Source organism: Pongo pygmaeus, chromosome 13 (assembly GCF_028885625.2).
Source record: "Pongo pygmaeus isolate AG05252 chromosome 13, NHGRI_mPonPyg2-v2.0_pri, whole genome shotgun sequence".
Classification (NCBI taxonomy): domain Eukaryota; kingdom Metazoa; phylum Chordata; class Mammalia; order Primates; family Hominidae; genus Pongo; species Pongo pygmaeus.
Window position 1 is genome coordinate 82,459,836 of NC_072386.2, and position 8,348 is coordinate 82,468,183.

The 8,348-nt window shown below is 46.4% G+C and overlaps 1 protein-coding gene across 13 annotated transcripts in view; it reads right to left on the bottom strand.

The window, feature by feature from the left end:
- Positions 1–7,906, bottom strand: part of SPIN1 (spindlin 1) — an 89,025-nt gene extending 81,119 nt beyond the window's left edge. For 2 of the 13 annotated variants that reach the window (XM_054500775.2, XM_054500774.2), the window contains exon 1: positions 5,931–6,223. The gene's annotated coding sequence lies outside the window, so the exon portion shown is untranslated. The other 11 variants (XM_054500782.2, XM_054500777.2, XM_063649676.1 and 8 more) reach the window with 11 other exon arrangements.
- Between the last annotated feature and the right edge of the window lie 442 nt (positions 7,907–8,348).

Sequence of the window (8,348 nt, forward strand, 5' to 3'; positions counted from 1 at the left end):
ATAGAACGGCAGAGCAGTGTGCACAGAACACTGCCTATTTTGTAAGAAAGGGAAAGAAAAATATACACATATGCTTACATTTGCAAAAATGAAGTATCAGAAAAATAAAGCAGAAACAACTGGGGCAGGAGAGAAATTCGTGGAGGAACAGAATTAAAGTGAAGCTGTGAACATAACTTTCTTAACTACATAAATGTTCAGATTTTTTAACTACATAAATGTTCACATAAATGTTCTACATGTTAAAAAATACATTAAATAGGCCAGGCGTGGTGGCTCATGCCTGTAATCCCAGCACTTTGGGAGGCCGAGGTGGACGGATCACGAGGTCAGGAGATTGAGACCATCCTGGCTAACACAGTGAAACCCCGTCTCTACTAAAAATATAAAATATTAGCCAGGCGTGGTAGTGGGCGCCTGTAGTCCCAGCTACTCAGGAGGCTGAGGCAGGAGAATGGTGTGAACCCAGGAGGCGGAGCTTGCAGTGAGCCGAGATCGCACCACTGCACTCCAGCCTGGGCGAAGGAGCAAGACTCCATCTCAAAAAAAAAAAAAATACATTAAATAAAAAACTAAAGCAATTCTTAAAGGAAGAATTTCAGGCAAACCAAATTAATTATCAAACATATAACATAATCAGAGAAAATCTTTTCAAATGGCCTTCCGAATTAGAATGTCAACCGTACATGCTTATGCGGATACATTTTAAGAACAAAAAGAACCATAACCAAACATAAACCTACAGTTGCTTATTAGTGTTATTTTCAAACTACTACATTTATACTGTAAGATAATGTAATTATATTAATGTTGCTAAAAATGTAAATTTTCAACGTTAGAGAAAAAAGGATAAGCTCATAGTAAAAACTCTGTGATGTTAAATTCGAACTGGAAATACCAATATAAAAATCAAAATCTGTATGCTTCCCATGGCTGTCCAATAAAAGCATGGGCATTCTAACAGTAAGAACATATAACACCCAGATTTCTGTATCTAAATTCTACTACTCAATAAAGCAAGCTGAAAGACACGGTTGATAGCTTTTGGCAGGAAAAGCACAAAGTGAACCTTAGACATCTTGTGTCAGAAAGCAAGAAACGCTTCAGAGATTACGTGTCATGCCAAAGGAAAGAGAAGCAGGTTGAAAGGACCTCAACATGTCCAAGTTGTGAAAAGCTAAGGAAAAACAGTGAGTATTTGATTAAAACACACTGGATAAAGCCAGACATGGTGGCTCACACCTGTAATCCCAGCACTTTGGGAGGCTGAGGTGGGAGGATCACTTGAGATCGGGAGTTTGAGACCAGCTGCACCAACAAGGTAAAACCCCATCTCTACTAAAAATACAAAAAATTTGCCAGGCATGGTGGTGCATGCCTGTAATCCCAGCTGCTTGGGAGGCTGAGCCAGGAGAATAGCTTGAACCCGGGAGGCAGAGGTTGTAGTAAGCCAAGGTCACACCACTTGCACTCCTGCCTGGGTGACAGAGCAAGACTGTCTCAAAATTTAAAAAACCAAAAACACACATTGGATACATAAAAATCCATGGGTCTACAATGATGCTAAAGAGAGAAAGAAAAAAAGAAAGTAATTCAAACCCCTCCCTCCAAAAAAAATCAGGTCTGGAGAGATGGCTGACGCCTGTAATCCCAACACTCTGGGAAGCCAAGGCGGGCGGATCACAATGTCAAGAGATTGAGACCATCCTGGCCAACATGGTGAAACCCCCGTCTCTACTAAAAATACAAAAATTAGCTAGGTGTGGTGGCACATGCCTGTAGACCCAGCTATTCGGGAGGCTGAGGCTGAGGCAGGAGAATCACTTGACTCCCGGGAGGTCATGGGTGCAGTCAGCTGAGATTGCGCCACTGCACTCCAGCCTGGTGACAGAGGGAGACTTCGTCTCAAAAAAAAAAAAAACCCCAAAAGCAAGAAAAAGGACATTCTTTTCTCTCCTTATTGCCTGTGTCAGGTTAAGTAACAGTAATTCAAATATATGATATGATTTGTTAAATCATTTGCAGACAGGCCCAAGCATAAACAACTACAAAGAAATATAACCTAGTTTAAAAAAAAATTTGCCTATTTTGTTAACACGCTACTATAATCTAACATCTCAAATGGTATAAAGATGCCTTACTAGTCTTTTCATGTATTCTCTCACCATTTGGATAAAATAATACTTACATTGAGTAAATTCTTCCTCCTCCCCTCCCTTCAGGAAAAAAAAAAAAGCACATTTAACATAACATTAAATATTCCGAGTTCAGACCAATACCCCATGCCTTAAATGACTTCACCAGCTTCTCTAACAGGCTAGACTCTGGAGATTAAAGATCCTACACGGGCAGATTCCTCCAACCCACCTTTCATACTGTTCTAAAACACAGGTCCAATCCTGCCCCTGCTTTCAATGGCTTCCCCCTATCTACAAATTCAACCTTAATGTTATATGCAGAATTTAAAATGTGGCCCCCAAATTCATCCCTAGACAGATCAGCCACAGGAAAGAAACTACAGGTGGTGTAGGCAGTGGTTACATCATCATCATCAACTGGGCATTTACTGTATACCAGGAGCCTATGAATCATTTTACTTCATTTAAGCTCACCCCTAATGAGGTAGGTGTTCTCGTTCCCTGCTATACATAAACACACTCACAAAGGAGGATAGATAGAAGATGGTAGGTAGGTAGATAGAAAAAGAAAGAGGAAGGAAGGAAGGAAAGAAGGAAGGAGGGAGAAGAGAGGAGAGGAGGAGAGATAGATAACAAGGGGCTAACTTTTGGCTGGGATTGAAATCCCCGATGGCCTCTTTAACTCTTTTCATGCCTCTGTTCCTGCTTTCCCTTCCATCCAGATGTCTTTCCTCTCCCATTCTGATAATCTACAGAATCACCTTCTCTTCCCAGATAACCTTCAGCACAGAATTCCCTCATTATATGCATGTGTATCTCCTCTATCAGACTATAAAGTCTGTAAGGATACACCTGTGTTTATATATTTAGCCAAACACGACTTGTTCTATAAAGGGTTTATGGCAATTTTAACGTTATGAACAGGCTCCCAGTAAAGACATAATTTAACATTAAATTGGACTGACTACTGATGCACAACTAAGCCAACTGTTTACCTCAACATTAAAAAAATGCTAATAACTACAGCAAAGTTCAAAAGTAGAAAGGAGAAGGAAATCAACATCTACTGGCGTCAGCTGCTGTATTTCAGGAACTGTACTGAGAATTCTATAAATCCATTTCATGTAATTCTCAGAACAGACTTACACCATAGGTTTTATCCCAGTTTATAGCTAAGAAATTCAAGGTTTTAAAAGGCTTTGCGGGTTGGCTCTTTCACCAATATTTGCTGGAGTTTGGGTTTTCAGGCTCGAAAATAGGTCATAGATTTCTTTCCAGGATACCTTGTAGCAATTTGAGAGCTGGCATCACTTTCCGCTGGGTCCCAAAGATCCAGATAGAGCTTAGTGCTGTTGACTAGACCACGGCTGGACCCACCACAAAAGTTTAACCCAACCTTGACCCCAGCATCTTCACAAATGCTCAGTGAAGAAAATCCCCAGGACGACTCAAGGGCCTCTCTTCTGCTCAGAGATGTCAATAAAGAACTTTAGTAGCGTGACTTTCAACCCTAGTACCAAATTCCCTTCCCTTCTACCAGAAGATTCATCCCAACAACTGGATAGAAGAGAAACGACCCTCCAGGACATCAGAGATGGCTTGCCTTAGGAGTAGAAGTAAGAACGCTGCTACCTATGCAGAAAGGAAGTATGGTGAAATTGAGATACCTGTTACTCAACAGATGTTCTTGGCTTGAAAAACTAGTAGACACTGGGCAAAAGGGAGAGTTCAGAATGAATCAAGAAGGGAACCATTCAAATGTGGCTGCAGTTTCTGTTATCATAGATAGCCTGAGAATGCTAGAACGGGGAATCATGACACCAAGCCAATTCAACCATAAACTGTCATTCTTGTACTTTTTTTTCTTGCTGGTAATTTTATGTATTAGGTTGAGAAAGCTAATCTATGTTAGAACAGCCTGTATACCAATAATTTTGATAAACAGTTCTGTGATTTTTTGGGGTATATTTTCATTTCTACCATGACACCAATAATTTATAAGAGATCTACGTAGCTTGAATGTATTTGGGTCACATCAGGGAGGAGAGCTAAAGTATGCTGAAGTTACTCAAAGAGCCAGTAGGTCCTAAGTGTCCTATGTGTGTTAGAAGCCTGAAGTCAGTGAGATGAAGCCCAACCCAAGAATTGAAGTAAAGCAACGTGTGGGGCAAGAATATAAAGAAAACACTGGGTAGTTTGGCAAGAGCATAATTATTAAATTTTCTGGTTTTCAAAAATGTGAGCTCCAATAAGAGAACCTTTAATGTGCTATTTTTGCAATTTTCAGTAACAAATGTGTATATAGAGAAAATAAAACTGACATATTTGAGTAGCTTTAAAAAAAAAAACTTTTTTTAAAAAAAGGCTGCATGATGAATCAGTTATGTGGCTTTGGACCAGTAAGGAGTCAATTTCAACCCAGATTGTTCTGACTTGGAAGGCCATTGTGACTCCATGTCTAACTCCAGAATATTGTTTTCACAATACCATAATTATCTTCTAAACTGAACAAAATACTTGCACGAAATAGTTGATTCTCTTCTTCCAATTTCTTTTCATTCATGGAAAGGGAAAGGAGACACATTGAATTAAGCATCCAACAAATATAAATACAGCATTAACATTTAAATGTTTTCTCCGCAAACATTTTAAAGGATAAACCAAAAGAATATATATTGAATATACTAGAAAAAAGATGCTAGCAATTAAGGAGTGCAACCAGTAACGTTGTAACTATGTGCAATCAGGTAAGTCACTGGAAGTGAAAACCACCTAAATTTCTGGCAGTTAAAGCCAAATTAATAACTCTCATCAATATGATAGCCAAATTTGAGACACTACCCACGAAATGCAGAGGGGCACACATCAGGCACATCAATATTGTGACCCCTCAGTTCACAAGTAAGGGAGACACACAATTATCTGAGATATACTGTAAGGACACCAATGACCAACATATGGCATCGCAATGGCTGTTCCAGGGAACATCCATTTTCACTGTTTCCTGGATTTCAGGCATAAAAAGATGACTGAAGACATATACTGGCCCTTTTGCCTTGACCCAATTCATAACCATTGTAAAAGTAATCATTTCGCTACTCAAAAGATTATAAAGAAACTCTATTTTTCGTAAGAATCTACGATCTACTACCTATAATTCTGGCATACACATACTTTACAACCTTAATATATAATTATAAAATCTGATAACGAACGTTCTGTAAATTACCAGGTACTACAATATTTTGGTGTTTGCCTTTTAACTAAAGCTGAGGGGGGAGAGTGGGGAGGTTGAAAGAAGCCTCATTTCACCTGCCCTTTCCAAAATTTCACTTCAAAAGAGTGTTAAAAAACTCACTATATCCAGGTATAAATCTCCAAGTTTAATTTTCACTGCTTAACAAAACCGATGCAGAAAGCAATTACTGTACCCTCCATCAATCCTTTCGGATTGCATAGAATTCCTTCCAGAAAATTCCAATAGAAAAAAAGTTAAGACAGGTATTCGCGTTTTGGTACGTGTGTCGTCTCTGGCACAAGTCATGTACAGTGAAATCCTTTAAGACATTTAAATGTTCCTGGTATTGTTTTGTGATTAACGTGATAAAATAGCCAAACAATCCTATTTACCAAGAGTGAAAACACTTCCACCACGTACGGAAAATCTCTCCAAAACACAAAATCTGATTCAAAAATTATAAGTAAAAAGAGAATAAATGTAAAAACAATTGCATAAACAAACTTTGAAATGCGTATACGATGACATTACTGAAGCCATTACTCAAAACGAACCTCTGTAAAATCGAGAACGCACAATCAATGCAATAAGATGCTCGAGAAAGCCAAACCCGAGGCGCTGCGCAGTTCCCGCATCGCACAATTCATTTCAACACATTCCTTGACGAATACACCCAAGGTCACTCACGATGGAGAGGAAAAGTGCCTGTCTCTCTCCAAAGCACGCAACCCGTTCGCCGCGCCCCCACGGAGGGCGGCGAAGAGACGGCGCATCAGGAAAGGGGCTGCGCGGGCGCGAGGACTGGCCGGTGGGCGTTCCGGCGCCGCGAACCGCGGAGCCTGCAACTTGCAAGGTCCGCGGCCATCCCCCGGGCCTGAGAGGGGTGGCCCCAGGGCAGGCCCGCGTCCCCGGGGTGACCCGACCCGCCGCGCCGGGGTCCCGCCCCTCCCCCCGCCCCGCCCCCGTCGCCGGCCCGGGATTATGCAACGTTCCCCCTCCCCGCCTGCATTCTGGCGCAGCGCCCCCTCCCCGCGCCCGACTGCGCAGCGCCGCCGCCCCCTGCCCGCCGGCCTCCCCGCCCGGCTCCAAACAAAGCGCGCGCTAAGGGGCCGGCGGCGGCCGGGGAACTGGGGACAGGAGGGTGGCGGCCATGTTGGCGGGGGGCGGCGGGGATGGGGGGACGAAGGAGTGGGGGCCGGCGAACAAAGGAGCGCGCGCCCGCCCCGAGGCCCAGGCCCGCCCCGCCCGGGTCCCCGCCGCGGCCCGGCCGGCAGGGGGCGCTATGCGGGCGCCGCCCGCTGGACAATGCTCCGCCGGGCCCCGCGCGGGCCGCGCTCACCTGCGCCCCCGGGCAGGCCGCCGCACCGCTGGCCCGCCCGCAGCCCGCACCCCCTCACGACCCACGCCCGCCTTGCGCGGGCCTCACCTGCTGGCCGCCGAGGCTGCAGTCCACAGGCCCACGGATTCCGCCGTCGCTGGTTCGCGCTCCCGCCGGCCCCAGCCCGAGCCAGACGGCGCCTCCCCGCCCCCGCTCCCTCGCCGCGGACGCCGCCCGCCCCCCAACAGTCAGGGCGCACGCGCACTGCGCCCGCCGAACTGCGACGGCCGCGCCGCCCCGGCGCCTGGCGCCGACGGCCGACTGCGCAGGCGCAGTGGGGCGGGGCGGGGCCGGCGGGGGCGGGGCCTGGCCCCTCTCACCTGGCTGGCGGCAGGGCGGGGCTCGAGCCGGGGACTGCCAGGTGCGCGCCGGGAATGGGCGGCGGTAGGCGCGCGGAGCACAGGATCCTGAGGGGGCGCAGCTTTTCCCGGAAGGCAGGCAGCCTGATAAGGGCTTCGTTTTTGCGCAGTAGGACGTTGAGGAAAGGACAAGCCCCCTTTGTCCTGGGACGTAAGCCGCAAGTCGTCCTAAGTGGTGCACACCGCGAAGACTGAGGAAACTGGATCACAGGGCTGGGCCGTGAGCCTTGAACCTCGGAGAACGTCGCTTTACTGCTCTAGCGCGCCGGTTCAGGGCCGCGGGACGCGAGCCCTTTAAGAGGATGGATTTGCTTCCTGTGACTCCCTGGAAGAGACGTCTTCACCACCGCACTGCGTAGAGGCCGGCGTCGTCTCCGGCTCACCCCGCTTGCTGCCTCCCCGCACAAAGCCCAGCCCAGGTAGCTCAGGTTAGCTGGAGCCCCGGAGCCTCACCTACAAATACCTGGTCCGGCCTAGGTTGTGTGGGGACGGGATGTGGCTTCTGCAAGCCCAGAAACCTGTTTCCACTCCCCCACCACAAATGGAACTCACCCAGCTCTACTCGCAAGGTTAGGAGCCAAAAATTCCCATGATCGCACGCGAATTCATTTGACTTCCGTTTCAGTTAAGATGCCTTTTCAGCATTTTGTTGCTTGTTTGCAGGAGAAGGGAGGGAGGTAGGATCAAGAATAGTTTTTACTCCTGCAGAGTCGAGTGCGGGACTTGGAGGCTGAGTCCAGGCGCTCTCCCCTCCCCGCCAGCCCCGTGTCCTGGAGCAGGTCACTGACCCGGTTCCTCGAGTGCGACAGCGCAGCCTCATCGTAGTAAACCGCCTCCCAAAGCGTTGTCAGATCAAATTTCAGAACATGTTACTGGAAAGCACCTTGAGCACTCTAAACTGCAGCACAGTTATTAGTTAGCAATACTCTTTGGGGTTTCACTGGCACCTTTTCTAACAAATAAGATTGATAGATGCCTGCTCAAACAAATTGAAGTGCTTGTCTCAGATGTCTCAGATGACACACTTGGCAGGCATGGGACGTTCACAGGCCAACTAGAGGGCTAATTTCAAAACTGAGATATAAAAGTGTATCGCTGTACTTACAAGTTACCAAGTGTTGAGAAATTACTCACTTTCATTTGTGTATTTAATTTTTTTTTGTTTTTTTAGACGGAGTCTCACTCTGTTCTCCACGCTGCAGTGCAGTGGCATGATCTCCGCCCACTGCAACCTC